The following is a 24408-nucleotide window of genomic DNA, read 5'->3' as shown; positions in this document are numbered from 1 at the left end:
AAAAGAAAAAACAGAGACAAAAGACTAGGGACGGGACCTGCACCAGTGGGAGGGAGCTGTGAAGGAGGAAAGGTTTCCACACACTGGGAAGCCCCTTCGCGGGCAGAGACTGGGTGGCGGAGATGGGAAGCTTTGGAGCTGCGGAGGAGAGCGAAGCCACAGGGGTGAGGAGGGCAAAGCGGAGAGATTCCCGCACAGAGTATCGGTGCCGACCAGCACTCACCAGTCCGAGAGGCTTGTCTGCTCACCCGCCGGGGAGGGCGGGGGCTGGGAGCTGAGGCTCCGGCTTCGGAGGTCAGATACCAGGGAGAGGACTGGGGTTGGCTGCGTGAACACAGCCTGAAGGGGCTAGTGCACCACGGGTAGCCGGGAGGGAGCCCAGGAAAAAGTCTGGACCTGCTGAAGAGGCAAGAGACTTTTTCTTGCCTCTGTTTCCTGGTGCGCGAGGAGAGGGAATTAAGAGCGCCATTTAAAGGAGCTCCAGAGACGGGCGTGAGCCGCGGCTAAAAGCGTAGACCCCAGAGACGGACATGAGATGCTAAGGCTGCTGCTGCTGCCACTAAGAAGCCTGTGAGCAAGCACAGGTCACTATCCACACGCCCCTCCGTGGAGCCTCTGCAGCCCGCCACTGCCATGGTCCCGTGATCCAGGGACAACTTCCCAAGGAGAACGCATGGTGCACCTCAGGCTGGTGCAATGTTGCCCCGCATCCGTACCCCTCCCTTCCCCCCGGCCTGGGTGAGCCAGAGCCCCCGAATCAGCTGCTCCTTTAACCCTGTCCTGAGCAAAGAACAGATGCCCTCAGGTGACCTACATGCCGAAGCGGGGCCAAATCCAAAGCTGAACCCCAGGAGCTGTGTGAACAAAGAGAAAGAGAAATCTCTCCCAGCAGCCTCAGGAGCAGCGGATTAAATCTCCACAATCAATTTGATGTACCCTTCATCTGTGGAATACCAGAATAGACAACGAATCATCCCAAATTTTGGAGGTGGTCTTTGGGAGCAACGATATATATATATTTTTCCCTTTTTTTCTTTTTGTGAGTGTATATGTGTATGCTTCTGTGTGTGATTTTGTCTGTATAGCTTTGCTTTTACCATTTTTCCTAGAGTTCTGTCTGTCCGGGTTTTTTTTTTTGTTTGGTGTTTTTAGTCTAGTTTTTGGCACTTGTTATCATTGATGGATTGTTTTTTTGGTTTCGTTGCTCTCTTCTTTCTTTCTTTGTTTTTTTTAACTAAAAAAATTTTTTTTTGAAAATAAGTATTTTCTATTTTAATAACTTTATTTTATTTTATTTTATTTTATCTTCTTTCTTTCTTTCTTTTTTTTTCTCCATTTTATTCTGAGCCCAGTGGTTGATAGGCTCTTGTTGCTCCAGCCAGGCGTCAGGGCTGTGCCTCTGAGGTGGGAGAGCCAAGTTCAGGACACTGGTCCACAAGAGACCTCCCAGTTCCACATAATATCAAACGGCGAAAATCTCCCAGAGATCTCCATCTCAATGCCAAGACCCAGCTCCACTCAACGACCAGCAAGCTACAGTGCTGGACACCCTATGCCAAACAACTAGCAAGACAGGAACACAACCACACTGGGAAGCCCCTTCGCGGGCAGAGACTGGGTGGCGGAGATGGGAAGCTTTGGAGCTGCGGAGGAGAGCGAAGCCACAGGGGTGAGGAGGGCAAAGCGGAGAGATTCCCGCACAGAGTATCGGTGCCGACCAGCACTCACCAGTCCGAGAGGCTTGTCTGCTCACCCGCCGGGGAGGGCGGGGGCTGGGAGCTGAGGCTCCGGCTTCGGAGGTCAGATACCAGGGAGAGGACTGGGGTTGGCTGCGTGAACACAGCCTGAAGGGGCTAGTGCACCACGGGTAGCCGGGAGGGAGCCCAGGAAAAAGTCTGGACCTGCTGAAGAGGCAAGAGACTTTTTCTTGCCTCTGTTTCCTGGTGCGCGAGGAGAGGGAATTAAGAGCGCCATTTAAAGGAGCTCCAGAGACGGGCGTGAGCCGCGGCTAAAAGCGTAGACCCCAGAGACGGACATGAGATGCTAAGGCTGCTGCTGCTGCCACTAAGAAGCCTGTGAGCAAGCACAGGTCACTATCCACACGCCCCTCCGTGGAGCCTCTGCAGCCCGCCACTGCCATGGTCCCGTGATCCAGGGACAACTTCCCAAGGAGAACGCATGGTGCACCTCAGGCTGGTGCAATGTTGCCCCGCATCCGTACCCCTCCCTTCCCCCCGGCCTGGGTGAGCCAGAGCCCCCGAATCAGCTGCTCCTTTAACCCTGTCCTGAGCAAAGAACAGATGCCCTCAGGTGACCTACATGCCGAAGCGGGGCCAAATCCAAAGCTGAACCCCAGGAGCTGTGTGAACAAAGAGAAAGAGAAATCTCTCCCAGCAGCCTCAGGAGCAGCGGATTAAATCTCCACAATCAATTTGATGTACCCTTCATCTGTGGAATACCAGAATAGACAACGAATCATCCCAAATTTTGGAGGTGGTCTTTGGGAGCAACGATATATATATATTTTTCCCTTTTTTTCTTTTTGTGAGTGTATATGTGTATGCTTCTGTGTGTGATTTTGTCTGTATAGCTTTGCTTTTACCATTTTTCCTAGAGTTCTGTCTGTCCGGGTTTTTTTTTTTGTTTGGTGTTTTTAGTCTAGTTTTTGGCACTTGTTATCATTGATGGATTGTTTTTTTGGTTTCGTTGCTCTCTTCTTTCTTTCTTTGTTTTTTTTAACTAAAAAAATTTTTTTTTGAAAATAAGTATTTTCTATTTTAATAACTTTATTTTATTTTATTTTATTTTATCTTCTTTCTTTCTTTCTTTTTTTTTCTCCATTTTATTCTGAGCCCAGTGGTTGATAGGCTCTTGTTGCTCCAGCCAGGCGTCAGGGCTGTGCCTCTGAGGTGGGAGAGCCAAGTTCAGGACACTGGTCCACAAGAGACCTCCCAGTTCCACATAATATCAAACGGCGAAAATCTCCCAGAGATCTCCATCTCAATGCCAAGACCCAGCTCCACTCAACGACCAGCAAGCTACAGTGCTGGACACCCTATGCCAAAGAGCTAGCAAGACAGGAACACAGCCCCATCCATTAGCAGAGAGGTTGCCTAAAATCATAATAAGGCCACAGACACCCCAAAACACACCACCAGACGTGGACCTGCCCACTAGGAAGACAAGATCCAGCCTCATCCACCAGAACACAGGCACTAGTCCCCTCCACCAGGAAGCCTACACAACCCACTGAAACAACCTTAGCCACTGGGGAAAGACACCAAAAACAACAGGAACTACGAACCTGCAGCCTGCAAAAAGGAGACCCCAGACACAGTAAATTAAGCAAAATGAGAAGACAGAGAAAATCACAGCAGATGAAGGAGCAAGGCAAAAACCCACAAGACCTAACAAATGAAGAGGAAATAGGCAGTCTACCTGAAAAATAATTCAGAAATATGATAGGAAAGATGATCCAAAATCTTGGAAATAGAATGGAGAAAATACAAGAAATGTTTAACATGGACCTAGAAAAACTAAAGAGCAAACAAACAGTGATGAACAACACAATAACTGATATTAAAAATTCTCTAGAAGGGATTAATAGCAGAAAAACTGAGGCAGAAGAACAGATAAGTGACCTGGAAGATAAAATAGTGAAAATAACTACTGCAGAGCAGAATAAAGATAAAAGAATGAATAGAATTGAGGACGGTTTCAGAGACCTCTGGGACAACATTAAACACACCAAAATTTGAATTATAGGGAATCCCAGAAAAAGAAGAGAGAAAGAAAGGAACTGAGAAAATATTTGAATATATTATAGTTGAAAATGTCCCTAATATGGGAAAGGAAATAGTTAATCAGGTCCAGGAAGCACAGAGAGTCCCATACAGGATAAATTGAAAGAGAAACATGCCAAGACACATGTTAATCAAACTATCAAAAATTAAATACAAATAAAATATATTAAAAGCAGCAAGGGGAAAAAATATAAAAACAAATAACACACAAGGAAATCCCCATAAGGTTAACAGCTGATCTTTCAACAGAAACTCTGCAAGCCAGAAGGGAGTGGCAGGACATATTTAAAGTGATGAAGGAGAAAAACCTACAACCAACATTACTCAACCCAGCAATGATCCCATTCACATTTGACAGAGAAATTAAAAAGTTTACAGACAAACAAAACCTAAGAGAATTCAGCACCACAAAACCAGCTTTACAACAAATGCTAAAGGAACTTCTCTAGGCAGGAAGCACAAGAGAAGGAAAAGACGTACAATAACAAACCCAAAACAATTTAAAAAATAGTAATAGGAACATACATATCAATAACTACCTTAAATGTAAGTGGATTAAATGCTCCAACCAAAAGACATAAACTGGCTGAAGGGGTACAAAAACAAGACCCGTATATATGCTGTCTACAAGAGACCCACTTCAAACCTAGGGAAACATACAGACTGAAAGTGAGGGGTTGGAAAAAGATATTCCATGCAAATGGAAATCAAAAAAAAGCTGGAGTACCAATTCTCATATCAGACAAAATAGACTTTAAAATAAAGAATGTTACAAGAGACAAGGAAGGACACCACATAATGATCAAGGGATCAATCCAAGAAGAAGATATAACAATTATAAATATTTATGCACCCAACATAGAAGCACCTCAATACATAAGGCAAATGCTAACAGCCATAAAAGGGGAAATCGACAGTAACACAATCATAGTAGGGAACTTTCACCAATGGACAGATCATCCAAAATGAAAATAAATAAGGAAAAACAAGCTTTAAATGATACATTAAACAAGATGGACTTAATTGATATTTATAGGACATTCCATCCAAAAACAACAGAATACACATTCTTCGCAAGTGCTCATGGAACATTCTCCAGGATAGATCATATCTTGGGTCACAAGTCAAGCCTTGGTAAATTTAAGAAAATTGAAATTTTATCAAGTATCTTTTTTCACCGCAATGCTATGAGACTAGATATCAATTACAGGAAAGAAATCTGTAAAAAATACAAATACATTGAGGCTAAACAATACACTACTTAATACCCAAGAGATCACTGAAGAAATCAAAGAGGAAATCAGAAAATACCTAGAAAGAAATGACAATGAAAACACGATGACCCAAAACCTATGGATGCAGCAAAAGCAGTTCTAAGAGGGAAGTTTATAGCAATGCAATCCTACCTTAAGAAACAATAAACATCTCAAATAAACAAACTAACCTTACACCTAAAGCAATTAGAGAAATAAAGAACAACAACAAAAAAACCCCCAAAGTTAGCAGAAGGAAAGAAATCATAAAGATCAGATCAGAAATAAATAAAAAAGAAATGAAGGAAACGATAGGAAAAATCAATAAAACTAAAAGCTGGTTCTTGGAGAAGATAAACAAAATTGATAAACCATTAGCCAGACTCACCAAGAAAAAAAGAGAGAAGACTCAAGTCAATAGAATTAGAAATGAAAAAGGAGAAGAAATAATTGACACTGCAGAAATACAAAGGATCATGAGAGATTACTGCAAGCAACTATTTGCCAATAAAATGGACAACCTGGAAGAAATGGACAAATTCTTAGAAATGCACAACCTCCTGACATTGAACCAGGAAGAAATAGAAAATATGAACAGACAAATCACAGCACTGATATTGAAACTGTGATTAAAAATCTTCCAACAAACAAAATCCCAGGACCAGATGGCTTCACAGACTAACTCTATCAAACATTTAGAGAAGAGCTAACACCTGTCCTTCTCAAACTCTTCCAAAATATAACAGAGGAACACTCCCAAACTCATTCTATGAGGCCACCATCACCCTGATACCAAAACCAGACAAGGATGTCACAAAGAAAGAAAACTACAGGTCAATATCACTGATGAACATAGATGCAAAAATCCTCAACAAAATACTAGCAAACAGAATCCAACAGCACATTAAAAGGATCATAAACCTAATCAAGTGGGGGTTATCCCAGGAATGCAAGGATTCTTCAATATCATAAATCAATTAGTGTGATATACCATATTAACAAATTGAAGGAGAAAAACCATATGATCATCTCAATAGATGGAGAGAAAGCTTTTGACAAAATTGAAAACCCATTTATGATAAAATCCCTCCAGAAATTAAGCATGGAGGGAACTTTCCTCAACATAATAAAGGCAATTTATGACAAACCCACAGCCAACATCGTTCCCAATGGTGAAAAACTGAAACCATTTCCACTAAGATCAGGAACAAGATAAGGTTGCCCATTCTCACCACTCTTATTCAACATAGTTTTGGAAGTTTTAGCCCCAGCAATCAGAGAAGAAAAAGAAATAAAAGGAATCCAAATTGGAAAAGAAGAAGTAAAGCTGTCACTGTTTGCAGATGACATGATACTATACATAGAGAATCCTAAAGATGCTACCAGAAAACTACTACAGCTAACCAATTAATTTGGTAAAGTAGCAGTATACAAACTTAATACACAGAAATCTCTTGCATTCCTATACAATAACAATGAAAGATCTGAAAGAGAAATTAAGGAAACAGTCCCATTTACCATTGCAACAAAAAGAATAAAATATCCAGGAATAAACATACCCAAGGAGACAAAAGACCTGTATGCAGAAAATTATAAGACACTGGTGAAAGAAATTAAAGATGATACAAATAGATGGATAGATATACCATGTTCTTGAATTGGAAGAATCAACATTGTGAAAATGACTCTACTACCCAAAGCAATCTAAAGATTCAATGCAATCCTTGGGGCTTCCCTGGTGGCGCAGTGGTTGAGAATCTGCCTGCCAATGCAGGGGACACGGGTTCGAGCCCTGGTCTGGGAAGATCCCACATGCCGCGGAGCAACTGGGCCCGTGAGCCACAACTACTGAGCCTGCGCGTCTGGAGCCTGTGCTCTGCAACAAGAGAGGCCGCGACAGTGAGAGTCCCGCGCACCGCGATGAAGAGTGGCCCCCACTTGCCACAACTAGAGAAAGCCCTCGCACAGAAACGAAGACCCAACACAGCCAAAAATAAATAAATAAATTAATTAATTAAAAAAAAATAAAGATTCAATGCAATCCCTATCAAACTACCATTGGCATTTTTCACAGAACTAGAACAAAAAATTTCACAATTTGTATGGAAACACAAAAGACCCCAAATAGCTAAAGCAGTCTTGAGAACAAAAAACGGAGCTCAAGGAATCAGGATCCCTGACTTCAGACTATACTACAAAGCTACAGTAATCAAGACAGTATGGTACTGGCACAAAAACAGAAATATAGATCAATGGAACAGGATAGAAAGCCCAGATATAAACCCATGCACATCTGTTCACTTTATCTTTGATAAGGCAGGCAAGAATATACAGTGGAGAAAAGACAGCCTCTTCAATAAGTGGTGCTGGGAAAACTGGACAGCTACATGTAAAAGAATGAAATTAGAACACTCCCTAACACCATACACAAAAATAAACTCAAGATGGATTAAAGACATAAATGTAAGGCCAGACACCATCAAACTGTTAGAGGAAAACATAGGCAGAACACTATGACATAAATCACAGCCAGATCCTTTTTGACCCACCTCCTAGAGAAATGGAAATAAAAACAAAAATAAACAAATGGGACCTAATGAAATTTAAAACCTTTTGCACAACAAAGGAAACCATAAACAAGACGAAAAGACAACCTTCAGAATGGGAGGAAATATTTACAAATGAAGTAACATTTGACAAAGGATTAATCTCCCAAATTTACAAGCAACTCATGCAGCTCAATATCAAAAAAACAAGCAACCCAATCCAAAAATGGACAGAAGACCTAAATAGACATTTCTCCAAAGAAGATATATAGATCGCCAACAAACACATGAAAGAATGCTCAACATCATTTATCATTAGAGAACTGCAAATCAAAACTACAATGAGATATCATCTCACACCAGTCAGAATGCCCATCATGAAAAAATCTAGAAACAATAAATGCTGGAGAGGGTGTGGAGAAAAGGCAACCCTCTTGCACTGTTGGTGGGAATGTAAATTGATACAGCCACTATGGAGAACAGTATTGAGGTTCCTTAAAAATCTAAAAATAGAACTAACATACGACCCAGCAATTCCACTACTGGGCATATACCCTGAGAAAATCATAATTCAAAAAGAGTCATGCGGCTTACCTGGTGGCGCAGTGGTTGAGAGTCTGCCTGCCGATGCAGGGGACACGGGTTCGAGCCCCGGTCCAGGAAGATCCCACATGCTGTGGAGCGGCTAGGCCCGTGAGCCATGGCCGCTGAGCCTGCACATCCGGAGTCTGTGCCCCGCAATGGGAGAGGCCACAAAAGTGAGAGGCCCGCATACTGGAAAAAAAAAAAAAAAAAAGAGTCATGTACCAAAATGTTCATTGCAGCTCTATTTACAATAGCCAGGACATGGAAGCCGCTTTAGGGTCCATCAACAGATGAATAGATAAAGAAAATGTGGCACATATATACAATGGAATATTACTCATCCATAAAAAGAAATGAAAGTGAGTTATTTGTAGTGAGGTGGATGGATGTAGAGTCTGTCATACAGAGTGAAGTAAGTCAGAAATAGAAAAACAAATACCGTATGCTAACACATATATATGGAATCTAAAAAAAAAGAAAATGGTCAGAAGAACCTAGGCCCAAGATGGGAATAAAGATGCAGACCTACTAGGGAATGGTCTCGAGGATACAGGGAGCGGGAAGGGTAAGCTGGGACAAAATGAGAGATTGGCTTGGACATATATACACTACCAAACGTAAAATAGATAGCTAGTGGGAAGCAGCCACATAGCACAGGGAGGTCTGCTTGGTGCTTTGTGACTACCTGGAGGGGTGGGATAGGGAGGGTGGGAGGGAGGGAGACGCAAGAGGGAAGAGATATGGGGACATATGTATATGTATAACTGATTCCCTTTGTTAAAGAGCAGAAACTAACACACCATTGTAAAGCAATTATACTCTAATAAAGATGTTAAAAAATAAAATAAAATTAAATTAAACTGCATTTCTTAGAGATCAGTGCATCAAAATTCCAATGAGACTTTTTTCCCTTCAAATAGACACACGTATATGAAGGAAGGCAAAAATAAATACTGGTGGGAAAAGCCTACTTGTTTCTTTTCATGAGCATAGTCTGGGAGTCCTTTTATTTCTACAACATCTGTTAAGAGTATTCTTATGTTTGAGCATATGAACCGTTGCTTTTCATGACGTTGAACAGCCGATGGTAAATCAACACCATTTCGGATGGTAACGTTGGATATATCTTCTGGTTGCGTTATTTTTGACTGTTTAGCATCAAGTTTAGTTCCCTGGACTTCCTCCAATTCTATGAGTTAATAATAGGTGTTAATAAGGGCTCTTCTGCTTAAACTAGTTAGAATGGACTCTGTTGTCTGCAGCTAGGAATCCTAAAGTAATATAGTAACTTTGAACATTGAAAGAAGGCTGCATCATTTAAAGTTTATTAATATAAGATAATCTTTATTCATATATGTATCCATTAAAGGTAATTATTGAGCATAAGATACTGGGTTAGATGCTGCACGTAAACTGGTGAATTAAAACAGGTAACCCTAGATGTGGAAGTTAAAAATTTATTGGGAGAGATATAATTAACAAGTAAAGAAACAAATAAATATATGGTCAAATAATAATTAGTGCTAAGAAGAAAATCAGTGAGATGAAGCGGTATAATAAAGACACTTATTTAGATCAGAACTGGTTTATGAAAAGAAGCCAGCTAGCAAGAATGTGGGCAGTACATACCTGTAGCTCTGAAGGTGAAAAATGAGTTTGGTGCCCTAAGAAATTCTGGTGAATTTTCCATTCATCAGTAATATAATAGATAGTTTAAAAAAAGAGTGGTTAAATAAGTAAAACCTATAATTTGGCAGAAATTGATGGATAATAAGTCAATTAAAGAAATGTAATTCTGATGACATAGCAAGACCAGCAATAATAATTTATTTCTGATGACTGACTACCTATGTAATGATTGTATCCAAATACCATAAAGAACCTCTTTTTTTCTTAAAGAAAAGGGAATGGTGATGATCTCTTAGGTGACTAGATTCTCTGAAAAACATGACTCAAGTGAATGTCATACTTTCATGAGAAATTGTGTGACATATTATGGTGGTGGAATTCCTATAATCTCATAAGGTGAGGAACTAATATAATTATAGATAGCAAACTGAGCAAGCTAACGAATGTAGAATATAGAATGATCACTTTGAACATGATCACTTAGCCACTATCAAGAAGACTGTTATTCTTCTACAACACTGTTAATTTTACATATTAATATTTCTTTTATAATATAAATTTTCCTTTTATAAGGTCTTACTGCTCTTAAAGTCTAAGCAGTGTGCTGAAGAGTCAGCAGTTAGTTCCTGCAGTTTTAATGAAAGAGACCTATTATTAACACATTGGGGAACAAACTGAATCTTCAAGCTTTCGAAGGCTATTGATTATGCTGATCAAATGGTGTGAAATGTTTTCAGTGTTCACAGTTCAGATGTGATATCTTCTAGGATCAGGCACATTTTCTTAGTTTAGCGTGTTCATTTGCATGTGAAGCAAATTCCCTTTCTAACCCCTTCTTGTCTGTACCTTTGTCCAGCTAAACCTGGCAAAGCATCTTGTGAATGAGCGCGCTGCCATAATGGCAGATGGAGCTGGGCAAGCAAGTTCAACAGCCAAAATGTATGTCGTATTTGACTAAGAAAGGCACATTGACAAAAGTGTGTATGGAAACAGCCTTTGGTGTACAACCTTGCCCTCTATGGTTGAGATAATATGACCTACCACTCTAGCTGAGCAATGAATTAACTTCATAAATCTCAAACATTTAAGCTTAATCAATACAGATCTATTGTGTAGGAAATTAAGGCTAGAATTCAGGGCTTGTTGGAGGAGAGAAAAATGTAAAGCTTTGCCCCCAAGATGTTTTTTGAAGGAAATAATGGATGTAGATGTTTCTTCCAAATAAGTATCATCATCAACTACAAAAATCATACTGAACATGTATTCTATCCATGCTACTTGTAAGGTAGTACATCTTATAAACAATTTTTCAGAGAAAAGATTTATGATTTTCCTCTTCACATAAGCACAAGTACATTATCTGAGCAATAGAAATTTTATATCTCTTTCATCTTTATATAACTTAATAATATATTCAAGCTATTCTTTTCCATTTCTTCAGTTTTACCTTTTCTCTCCAACTGCCCTATTGTAATTTACATCCCACTTCATTGGGAATGAATGTTCTAGAAACATGTTTTAAATCATTATCCACCTCATCTCCATCCTCTTAATCCTGTTCTTGTGATCTCTGCCAATGATGTTACAGTTACTCTGGTTAAAAACATTAAGTTCGTCTTTGACATCAATTATCTTTTATTTCTATATTTATTTATTCTTCAAAATTTGCCAATGATGTCACCAATTTACTTGTTTTAATCAATCCTCTGCTATCTATACACATTTCTGTTTCTTTAATTCTTAGCCTCATTGTATCTCACTTGGACCAGGAAAGCACTCCCTTAAGTATTTAGCATAATGGCTTCAAAGTCAGACAGCCCGGGTCATAAATCCTGGCACAGCCATTTAATGTCTGTTGGATCCTAAAGAATCTCCTAAACAGTACTTATCTCTAAAGAATGTGAGAAGGAATAAAATGACATTATATATACAAATATAAATATGTAGATATTTCTTGTAAAAAATAGTTACTATATAGTATCTTTATAAGCATCATTATTAATGTTTTTTGACTGCCCACCTATCTGTGATAAAATTCATTACTCAGATGCCATATCTAGCCATAAAATGACCAAACACTACTCCCACCGCGCTTCAAATTTCTCTGAGTTATTCCCCTATTTTCACAAAATAAAACCTAAATATCTTAGCATGTACTGCAAGAGATAGTGAAGTTTTGATTTCTAGAAGACTGGATTTAGATCTAAGCATGACCACGTAGTCAACAAATATTTATTGGTGACCTAGTGCATACCTGGCACTTCGAAGGCTGAGGATAGAACAAACAGATGCAAACTTTCCTTATTATAGCTAATCTAATATTGATTGACTTAGTCACTCTGAGCTCTAATTTCTTCATTTATAAGATAGGGATGATGGTACCTAGATTTTGGGCTTGTTTGAAAGTTTCAGTGTGATAGCAGTTGGATTATTATAATTTTGTAAAGATATTCCCAATGATAATTAAGAATAATCAGATTGAAGTCAGGAACAAAAGTTAAGATTCATAATGTTGAGAGAGTGTTCTAAATGGAAGAAAATAACAAAACTGAGCATTTTGTTTATGCCCATAGGTGTAAAAGTAGTCTTCTTATTCTTTGGATACATACACGACATCAGTTTCTGTTCATTTGTTTATTTGTTTTTTTTTTAAGGCAACCATCCCTAATATATGTGTATTTGTTTTCCACTTATATAATGTACTGTTTTCATTCAACATTTTAGTATTAGTAAACTAACATATTCTTCTTATTATATATAAATAAAATGTAAATATAACTATAATGTTTTCTTTTGATCAATGGATCATTTTTCTCCTAACTTTTTTGGAGAATAATGGCCTAAAGCATACTGTCCTTTGAAAGTTGGAAGGGATTTGTTTCAGGATATTTCTGGGTTACAAAGAGCAAAGAGGAGAAAAGAAGAGAATTAAAGGGAGAAATGAGGTCATTGAAAAAGAGTGGAAGAAAAGAGGAGTTCATGTAAGTAAAAAAAAGGAAGAGCATTTTTTCACATCTATGACATGGTATGAAAATAGCCCTTTATTTAGTGGTTTTCTTTTTAATTTCTAGATATAATTTCAATATTTTATTTCACATTCTGTCACTGTGGAAATATTATCCTGAAATTTCTAGAAAGAAACAAGAACAAAAAACTAATTAATTCTTCAAAGTCAATTAATTAGAAGACCTAGGGTAGAACTTTATACCTCTACCACTCTGAGCAAATCTATTTGAGGTAAACAAGGTATACTATGAGGAAGTTGTAAATAGTTGTAATTTGCATGTATGCATGTGATTTGGTTCATTAACATGTATTTTTCTCACTAGATTGTCAATAGATCAGGGCTTGAGAAATTTTGGTCACTATAGTATTCCTATCTTCTGCCACAGCTCCTGAAACTAAGTAGTCAATTCTTAGAATTAAAATCCAAATTTCTTATTATATCCTAGAAGACTAATATAATCACACTTGGCAAAAACTTTGACTATGCCTCCTACTACTTCTTTCTCTCTCTGAAGCTATAATTATACTTTGCTCTTTGCTAGATTCCTAGAAAACACCAAGCACACACGTGTCTCATTGCTTTTGTATTGCCATTCTCTCTCCCTGGAACTCTCATCCCCTAGATATCTGAACACCTTTGTCCATTACTTGATTCAAGTCTCTGCACTATTTAGAGAGGCTTTCCCTTACTCTCCTGTCTAAGATATCACTTCCCGTCACTCTATATTTAACTGCTTTATATTTCTTCCTAAGTTTTATAGTTATTTTATTCAGTGTATGTTTATGGAGAATCTACTTTATAGCAGATACTTATCTAAACACAGGGATATGGCATATACAAACATACAAAACCCACTGTTCTTGTGGAACTAAAATTCTGGCCCAGAGATATACAAGATAAAAGGTTTAAACTAAAATATATAATATTTTTGTTAGTGATAAATACTCTATAAAAATAAATGAAGAAGGGGCTTAGAAAATGTTGGGTAGCCAGGGAGGCCTTCATTTTCAGGTGACATTTGAGTTAAGACAAAAAATGTGAGGGAGCAAGCCCTGCAATGATCGGACACATGAGCTTTTTAGGAAGAGGACACATAAAAAGGCCCTCAGTTGAGGGCCAAGCAAATTTAATCCAGGTTCACAGAAGAGGCCACTATAGCTAGAGCAGTGATATTAAGAGAATATTAAGAAATGAAGTAAGAAAAAAGCTGGTTAGAATAAAAAGAGGGTCTCCTGGGCTTGGGAGACCATAGTAAGCATGACTTGTTACTCTGAGATGGTGGGTTTTAAACAGAGAAGTAGTATGATTGAACTTGGGTTTTAACTAAATATCTTAAGTTGGTGGTGCAGTGGTTAAGAATCCGCCTGCCAATGCAGGGGACATGGGTTTGATCCCTGGTCCAGGAAGATCTCACATGTCACTTAGCAACTAATCCCGTGCACCACAACTACTGAAGCCCACGCACCACAACTACTGAAGCCTAGAGCCCGTGCTTCTCAACAAGAGAAGCCACCGTGATGAGAAGCCCATGCACCACAATGAAGAGTAGACCCTGCTTGCCACAACTAGAGAAAGCCTGTATGCAGCAACGAAGACCCAATGCAGCCAAAAATAAAATAAAATTTTAAAAAATATATAGAATGAAGAGGGGCATAGAAGTAGCATAAAGAGCACAGGAAGCTCCTTCAGTAATCCACCAGATGATGGTGTAACAGTGGAAATAGTAAGAAATAGTGATATTCTGGTTATATTTTGAAGGTAGAACCAATAGATTTGTTGATGGATAGGCAGCTGGATTTGAGAAAAATGTGAGAGCTAAAGGATGACTTCAAGTAACCAAAAGTAAGGAAGTGCCATGGTTAGACTGTGACAGGAGCAGACTGTGGACAGTGAGGTGGATGCAAGTACATCCCTCAAGTAATGGTGAAAGAACAACACACAAAAGCAAGAGGTTATCTAGCATCATTCAATTTATTATCTACTGGGGGAAACAGACAGCAGATAAATGGAGTGTATTAGATGGAGATGAGGGGCTTTCTATTGTGCATAGGATGATGTATCACTTGAAGTATATAGTAGCTTTTGTAGCAGATAAACATCAGTGCCTTATACAAATAGAAGTTTCTTGTTGATATATAAGTATAAATGGTGGTAGTGACAGTGGGGTGCTCTGCTCTTTGAAGTCATTCTCTACCCTCCAGTAACTTCAAAGTGTGGCTCCTGATATCACCTGGAACATCAACATCTAGATGGTTGGTAAGAGGAGAAAGTGTAGAGATCTCACAGGAGAGTTTATAGGGTCAGCATAAATGTGATGGACTTTACTTCCTCCCTCACTGATTTCACTGAGTATTATACAATCACATGGTCCCATTAGATGCAAGGGTACTTTGGAAATGTAGTCCATGTCTGGGTAGCCACTTACCAGCAGCAGCTCTACACCACAAAAGAGGAAATCCATCTTTGGTGGAGAGCTAGCTCTCTTTGTTGCGGGCGATCAAGACATTTTTGACCAAATGGTTAACATTTGAGCAGAGACTTGAAGGAAATGGAAAGTCAACCACATAGCTCTCTAAATGAAGACATTTCAGGCAGAGGAAATAGCAAATGTAGAGATCCTGAGCAGGCAAAAGGGAATGTACTTTCAGAGTAATGGCAAGACGGTCAGTGTAGTTGGTGTGCAGTGGCCAAAGGGAGAGTCAGAGAAGCAAAAGTCAGAGACGACCAGGGCAGATGCTAGATTCTTTTTAGTTATGGTCAAAATTTTGACTATGACAGAGATAAGAAGCCATTGAAAAAAATCTTAAGCATTGGATGATGTGGTACAGTTTTGAGGAGAATTATTATTGCTGCTATTGAGAAGAGATTATGGAGACATAAAGAGAAGAGTTATGAGGCTACTTTGATAGCTTAGGCAGGAGAAGAGAATGGCTAAGAACAAGCAGGAAGGGTCGGTTGGAGATGGTAAGAAGTGGTTAGATTCTGGAAAAAAAAAAATGTGTATTTTAGAATCAGCATTTCCCCGAACTTTATATTCTAACATTTTAAACCTATAAAAAATTGAAATACTAGTAAAATGAACAACCAAATATCTTTCACCTAGGTTCACCTATTATTATTTTGCTATACTTGGTTTACATCTCTTTATTTATGTGTATATGTAAGTATGTGGGTATATACACATTCAATTTTTTTTTAGCTGAACTCATTTAAAAGTATTTTATAGAAAAATCATGACATGTCATTTCTTAACTTCAGTGTACAGCACTAAGAATAAGAACAGTAGCCTACATGACAAAAGTATGGAAATATTTTGAAGACAGAACTGAGAGTATTTCCTGATGGATTATTTGTGGGATGTAAGAGAAGAGTCAATGATGTTTCCAAAGATTTTGGTGGAAGCAACAGGAAGTATGGAGACACCATTTACATAGATGAGGAAACCTGCAAGAGAAACGGGTTTGGGATCATAGAAATTTAATTTCCCACCATTCTTATCTAGATATTAGTTGGGACAGGGCATAATCTAAAAGTTTGGGGTGTGGAAAGTTTCTTGAAATCAAGGAAACCTTGTTTGCGGCAGGATAAAATAGCAAAACCCAGGTGCCAGTGTATTTTTAGTTAAATAATTTTACAGGAATCCCAAATGAAGAATGGAGCCATTCCATTTAGCATGCTTTGGCTTTCTGCAGCAGACTACCTCACAGAGACTGCTGTAGAGTTAATCAAATGTATAAAGTTCAATATGAAGAAGTACAGAGAAAGGTAGTCTACAGAGTTAGTTAATGGCTAGACTGTGACCAAAATCCAAGTTCTTCTTACATCTCTGTTCTATCATTCTAATTGTAGACTTCACTTTGATACTGGTTCCCATCGTATTCTTAAAATAACTGATAGGAATACCTAAGGTAATTTTTATTTGTTCATGTCCTGTGGAAGAGCAACAGAGAAGGCTCTAACCTAAACATAGATTGTAATTCCATCTTCTAAACATGTTAGGTCCACTTGAGTTGCCATTTCAAAAATTACAGTCATCAGGATCCCTCTCTGGAACTAGGGATGAGATAGATAACTATGAATGAATGAATGAATGAATGAAAATAAATTAATTAAATTAAAAGATTTTATTAGGGAGAAGAAAGGGTAGGCAAACAACAGAATGCATCATCCAGAAAGTTCACTTACCTCTCCAAATGCAATCAATTCCCTAAGACAAATATTCTGAATTGTTTCACCATAAATTATTTTTCCTGTTCAAGAAATTCACATAAATTGAACCATACAGTATGCACTCATTTGGGTATGGCTTCTTTGGTTCTGCATAATGTCTGTGAGATTTATTTATGTTGGGTATGTATGTACTGGTTCTTTTTATTGTTGAGTTGTACTCCATTGTATGAATGTATCACATGGACGTTGGGTTGTAAACAGTTTTGGTAATTTTGGGTAAAGCTGCTATGATTATCTTAATAAGTCTTTGGTGAAGGGAGATATACGTATATTTATTTCTCTTGGGAAAATATCTAGAAGTAGAATTGCTGTGTTATAGGACATGTTTAATTTTATAGAAACTACCAAACTTTTCTTCAAAGTAGCTGTGCATACACAGTCCTAAATATAGTAGAGACAGAAATAAGGTCTATAGCATTATCATTTATGGTTATAGATTTGTAAAATAAAATTTTTTTAAAAAATTTTATTGAAATATAGTTGATTTACAATATTGCATTAGTTTCAGGTGTACAGCAAAGTGATTCAGTTATACATATATTTATATCTAACCTTTTTTAGATTTTTTTCCATTACAGGTTCTTACAAGATATTGAATATGGTTCCCCTTTCTGAATTACAGACCAATAGGCATACAGAGTTAGTGGCTTCAATTCTAAAATTTCAACCATGGGTCAAGAGTAAAATACAATTTAAATGATTATGAACTTTTAGTTTTTCATTTCCAAATTACAGTGTGAAGAGAGAGGTGAGAGATATGTCTTATATACTGAGAAGGTACACTAAATCTGTCCAGGGTTGATGAACATTAAACTGCTGGCATGTTATATTTGAAGCTCAGAAAAGAAAGTGTGTATGTATCTTCCTGGTGGAGTGAGTACTCAATACTCTCTTAGAGATTCAGAGATGGAGTCTTCAGGAACACTCAGTCACGAGAGTAAGGGAAGGGCCAGGACACAGGACTGGAAACAATTCTTCATTTTTAAATAACATGAAACTCCAAGAAAAGTTATATCCACTGTATGACCTGTGTTTTCACTTAGGAAGGGCCTGGTTCCTTGTTAAATTATGACAATAATCAGTTTTACCTCCACCCTGTGAACAGTCAGGCTATGAACCATCACAGCCTCTCACTCGCCTGTACAGTCCTTCACTAGAAACTGACCAATAACTTCATGTCTATTTATGTGACACCATTTGTTAGGTACTGAATGTTTGTGTCATCCCAAAATTCATATGTTGAAATCCTGACTCCCAGCATGATGGTATTAGGAGGCAGGGCCTTTTGGAGGTGATTAATTAGGTCATGAGGGTGGAGCACTCATGAGAGGGGTTAGTGCCCTTGTAAAAAGAGACTCCAGAGAGCTCTCTCACCCCTTCTTCCACATAGGACACAACAGCAGACAGCTGTCTGTGAACCAGAAAGTGAGCTATCACCAAGCATCTGCTAGTGACTGCTAGCAGACACCAAGCATCTGCTAGTGGCGGTATCTGCTAGTGACTCGACCTGGGACTTTCCAGTCTCCAAAACTGTGAACAATAAATGCTGTTGTTTAAGCCATCCAGTCAATGGTATTTTTGTTATAGTAACCCAAAAAGACTAAGACACCATCCATGTGGGGTATGGGTGAAATCTAAGACATGCATTTCTAATACAAATATATAGAGTTCAGTCTATTTGTTATGGCCTGATAGTTCTACTAATTATCTTGTCCTACATTTTATCTCCCTAAAAGTCCTGAAAAATAGATATTTGCATATAATAAACTCTTTCCTTTCTCTCTTTTTAAAAAAAATTCTTTTTTTACTAACTTTATTTAAGCTGTGTTTTCATCTATATCTTCTTGTTTTCATGAACTTGTAAACATAACACTGTGTCCTTCTCCCTTCGTTTGTCTTCTAGATAAAAACTGGTCTGTATGACTATTTTTTTCTAATGTACCTAAAAAGTTTCGCCCTCAACTCAAAAGTATATTCTCATTACTTCATTTATGCATGCACTCATGGGCATCCTGGTCACTAAATGAAAGCTGATGCACAGCCAGACTTTAAAAGTGTCAACTCTGTTTAAAATTTGTTTCCTTTACTTAATGTACATGATACTTCTATTTGTTATTGGCAGACAAAGCTAAACAATTACAGGCCTAATGCAATATTTTTTTCTACTCTGTTTTGAATAAAACCATTGGATTGAGGTCATTGTTTTTATTAGAGAAAAGATGATAATGTGATCATCATATTTCTAGTTTGGGATCTGGGTCTGTGTTTTGATGCAGTGAATACTTTGGGAGTCATCTGCTCTGGCTCTTTCTATAGTTATTCGTGGCAGTAGGGAGAGGTGGGAGGGTGGGCATCATCCTTTGTAGCCCTTTTATTAAAATAATTTAAATTCCTTAAAAAAGAAGCACTCTCTCTCTTTTTTCTTTATCTTTTTCTCTCTCTCCTTTCCTTCTACCTTCCCTTCCTCCTTCCCCCACTCTTTCTTTCCTTTATTCTATATCTTTCTTGGTCTAACTTTCTAGGGTCACATCACTTTCAGGAGGCTTGAAATTCTCTTCTAAAAGACACTGCATCTGGCTTCACCATTTGAGCTCATTCTTATCACCACTCTAAGCTCCTACAACTGCCATCATGTCAGACCCAGCCAATTTGATCCTTCCCTTCATTTTCCTAAATTACCACTCACACGAGGTTATTGCGTAGAATGTACACTTACCAAAGAGGTAGAAAAGAATAGAGCCCAAGGAAGAACAAAATTCAAATTCAAATAGAAACCAGTATGCAGAAGGAACACCACAGATGTGATGCTGTTTCTTCTCTCTGCATTTTTAAAAATTTATTTATTTATGGCTGCGTTGGGTCTTCGTTTCTGTGCGAGGGTTTTCTCTAGTTGCGGCAAGTGGGGGCCACTCTTCATCACAGTGCGCAGGCCTCTCACCATCGCGGCCTCTCTTGTTGCGGAGACAGGCTCCAGACGCGCAGGCTCAGTAGCTGTGGCTCACGGGCCCAGCCGCTCCATGGCATGTGGGATCTTCCCAGACCAGGGTTCAAACCCGTGTCCCCTGCATTGGCAGGCAGATTCTCAACCACTGCGCCACCAGGGAAGCCCCCTAAGGAATTTCTTGATGGCTATATTCTTCATTAGAGCTCAGCTTATCACCAACTCCCTGGGCCTCTTTCTCTACCTGATACCCTTGCTACTTGCACTAGGCCACCAAACTCCAAACCTCAACATTGTTCTTACTTTCCTATGAAGAACAATTTTTTCTCCTTGTCTTTCACTCATGCTCAGACAGACCATGAGACCCTCAACTTTCCTAACGTTATGGACTCAGCAGATTTCTATTAAGTGTTTAACATACAAAAAGCCATGAAAATCTTTTTTTTTAAAGCAATACTGATCCTGCTACATTTCTAGTTATATCTTTACCTTTTTTCCCTACCTATTGAGATTGCTTATCCATTTCCTTATTCCAGTTATAATTTGAATCAGAGCTCTGAACTCAATGATCTGAATCATTTTTGAATAATCTTAGTAAAAAAAGAAACAGTGAACATGAACCACATTGCATTCAGATTAAATTTTCCTTCAGATGGCTCAAAGTAGTTTCCCCTTCATATTTAAATATTAAATTGGGCGTACAAGAAGAGAGTGCCAAGCGGGATAAAACAAATATTAACAAAATAGTGAATCATAGTGAATTGAAAGACCAATTTTGTACTATTTTTCCTAGCTTTGTAAGGGGCAAGGTTAACTGATAGCCTTAATGATGTGAACCAAGGATGCTGTTTTCATCCAGCTACACCATATGTTTGCCTCTTCATTCCTAAAGTCCATCATGGAAAAGTAGACTGACAGCTATACTGGCTTCCACCACTTTTACATGACTCGAATATCTGGGAAAGTAAGGTTCTTTCCCAGTCTGCTGAGCAAATTGGAAGGAGACAGCTACTCATGGCCCCACATCTGCAGAATATTTAGAAAAACCCTAGCAAGTGCTTAAATAATGTTGGCTATCATTATGAATGAGAGGAACCAGAGTATAGGGATTAAGAGACGAGGCTCTGGAATGAGACAGCCTGGGTTGAATCCTGACATACCGCTTACTTGTTGTGATCTTAGGCAGTTAGCGTCAATTTTCTGGGACTCAGTTTCCTCATCTGTGATAAAAATGTCAATAATGATGACAACCATATTAGGAGGCTGCTCAGAGGTTTAAATTACTTGATACATGTAAAATGCTTAGGATGGTGCTGATGCATTTAAGTACTTAGTAAGAGGCCTCTTCCTTTGTTTTTGCTTTCTCCAGTGGTGGCCTGGACTCCCTTCCTCTGTACCTAATGGCTTTGATCTTTAAGAGGTTGGTGAAAAATACGGAACATGGGAAAGAGCTGCTGTTAAAAGCATTGCCGCTACTACAGATTAGGTATGGGTCCATCCAAAAACTTTAGAAAGGGGTCCAACTGGGGAATCTGAAGTATGTGTGTAACTAATGATGATAGTGGAGATTGGCAGTGTATACCTAATGTCCAAATCGAAAAAAGGAAAAGAGTCCAGGCCTGAATAAAATCAAGTGTCTTTCATCTGGGGATCCATGGATAGTGCCAACTTGAAACAACTCATTATAGAAAGAAAAAAATGTAAATCATGCCATGCCAACCATCTCTCCTACTTTTTCTTTAATGCTCACATTTGGAAATTTTGCTCATCTAAATGTATATAATCCATCACATTTATTCATCATGCTCATGTTTTGGCAAGTGGGAGTCATGAGGATGTATTAGGGTTTTCTAAATGGGTTGTGGGAAGCCTCTTTATTCCATTCTGTCCGTGTTTCCCCCGGCTTCTGGCACTTGTTAGTGATGTTTATACCTGGAATGTGTCAGGTGAACCTTGGTAACAGTTAGAATATCTCACTGGGAACTTATTTCGGTTGTATCCAATTCCATGAGTCTCTCATTCTTCAGTTTCTGGAATTTGTGTCTGGAATGCGTTGGCTCTGTTTGGCAGAATGCAGGTTCTGATTTGTGATGGAGGGCTGGGGAAATATTTATACATCTGCTGGGAGGTAGAAATTGAGCCAGGGCAACTGCTGAAAGCATTTGACTTTTGACAACACAGAACAGTTGTGTTCCACATATGCGGCTCTGCAAACAAAGCCAGAGAAGGGAGGAGTGAGTGGTATATGGCCTCTTATTTACCAGGAAGGGACTCTGCAATTTACTTGCATCTCCAAAGTTCTAGCTGTGTGACTCTGTGGTTATATGCATGAAAGTGGGTGTAAAACTAAGCAAATGGGTAGCAATGAACAAAAATCACAGAATTTTCAGATCTTGGCTGGAATAAATAAAGTGGCCTCTATATGAAACAAAACAAAAAATAGATTCAAAAGAGGAAGAAAGCTCATGTGATACAAATCCACAAAACCCAAACAGAATGTCTGATTTTTTATCATGCTGCTCTAATATTTTAAAAGCAATGAGCATCATAGAAGTGTTATCGGCAGGGTTTTATCCAAAGGAAACTTTTCCTTTACAATTATCTTGCAATCAAGTTACATGTTTTAATTGAAATCAGACTTTCAACCTTAATATATACAGATTTACATTCTTAAATGAAAATTCCAGGATAATGTTTTGATTGTGTCAGGCAGGGTACTATGTGAATTACTCATTAGTTCATTTCACTGATGGTAAGGAATAGATTTATTTCAGCCTAAGAAAAGAATGTAATTGGTGGAAATTTAAGTGTTGGGAATAGAAATGGCTTTAGAATCTATTCCTTTGGTTGTATTTAAGAAGGTGAAAATTGAGATACACAGTTCAATTAATAATCCATCAGTGTGACTCCTCAGTGACAGGCACTTCACTGGCTCTAAAGTTACTACTGCGTATGGCTTGTTGGCCTGGAGAGTATCACAAACTAAGGGAAAATGAACACTCAACAAGTAATCATGATAAAACAGAATTATTCAGTCTCTGACACAGGCATCAAATATGTATTACACACTGTCAGATGGTTGGGGTTCGACTCCAGCTTCCAATGCTTACAAACGCTTTGATCTTTGGTTGGTTATTCACCTCTCTGTGCCTCAATTTCGTATCTCTCAAATGGAGATAAAATTAGTACCTGGCTCTTAGAGTTATTGCGAATATCAAATAAATCAATCCCTATGATATATGTAGCAGTGCCCAGCACATAGTAAGTCCTTAATATATATTTTATTAGTAGTAGTTTGATAATCTCAGAAATTGGAAACATATTACAAATATCTAGCTTTCCCATAATATCCTATACATAATAATCTCACCCATGCATTTATCTCATTGGTTGATTTAAGAAATGTGATAATGATGACTGTATGCATTCTAAATCTTCATCCATTCCATGCCTTTGAATAGTATCTATGTGCTATTTATAACTACAGGCTATACATATAACTCATATCTAATGTAAATGGCCACAACTCCTCTTATAGCTAATTAAAATACTCAAAATTTTTACTTGAAGGTTTCTTTAGGTAGGATTAGTTTGGCTACATGAGACAAAAATCACACAAATAACAGTGCATAAATAAGATAGAGTTCATTTCTTCCGCAAGTAAGAAAAGTCTGGAGGTAGGATATCCGGAGCTGGTTATGAACAAGGACGCAATCCCATTCTAACTCTCCTGTCTCCTTAAAGTGTAGGTCTTTTCTGCTAGCTCCAAGAGGTCTGCTCAAGCACCTGCCATCACGTCTGTATCACAACAATCAGGAAGAATAAAGAGATAAAAAAGAAGGATCAAAGGCACCCTCTAGATATCTGGTGAGGAAGTTTCTCATTTAGCTTCCTTAGAACAATTCTTCTTACATCTTTCTGGCCATAACTTAAGGACATGACCACAACTAGCCCCAAGAGAGGCTGGACAGTATGGTCTTTATCTGAAGCATCCTTGTATCTTGCTAAGGGTGGGAGTCTGATATTAAGAGGGCAAAAGAAAAAAGATAGTGGAGAAGCATACACTCATCAGTCAGGCAGTTTAGACCCAGCTGAAGCACCTCTGCTCCAGAGTTGACTGCTACCTACTGGTTAGGTGACTTTGGGTAAGATGCTCCATTTCTTTATGCTTTAATTTACTCATCAGGATCATAGGTATGTTTCAGGAACAAATAGGTTAGCGCATGTCAGCAGTTAGAACAGTGCACGTGAAACATGCTTTTTTCAATGTATGAGAAGCCACTGAGTAGGACTGAGTAGTAGCTGCCACTGAGTAGACTGAGTAGGAGAATGCTCCCATCTGTCCAAAGTGTTAAAATGATCACTCTGGGAAATTATATAGAAGGAAGAGAAGTTTAGATATAGGGAAAATAGT

The sequence above is a fragment of the Lipotes vexillifer genome, unplaced genomic scaffold (assembly GCF_000442215.2).
Source record: "Lipotes vexillifer unplaced genomic scaffold, Lipotes_vexillifer_v1.1 scaffold462, whole genome shotgun sequence".
NCBI lineage: Eukaryota > Metazoa > Chordata > Mammalia > Artiodactyla > Lipotidae > Lipotes > Lipotes vexillifer.
The sequence above is the reverse complement of the archived record's forward strand: the minus strand, read 5'-3'. Positions refer to the sequence as shown.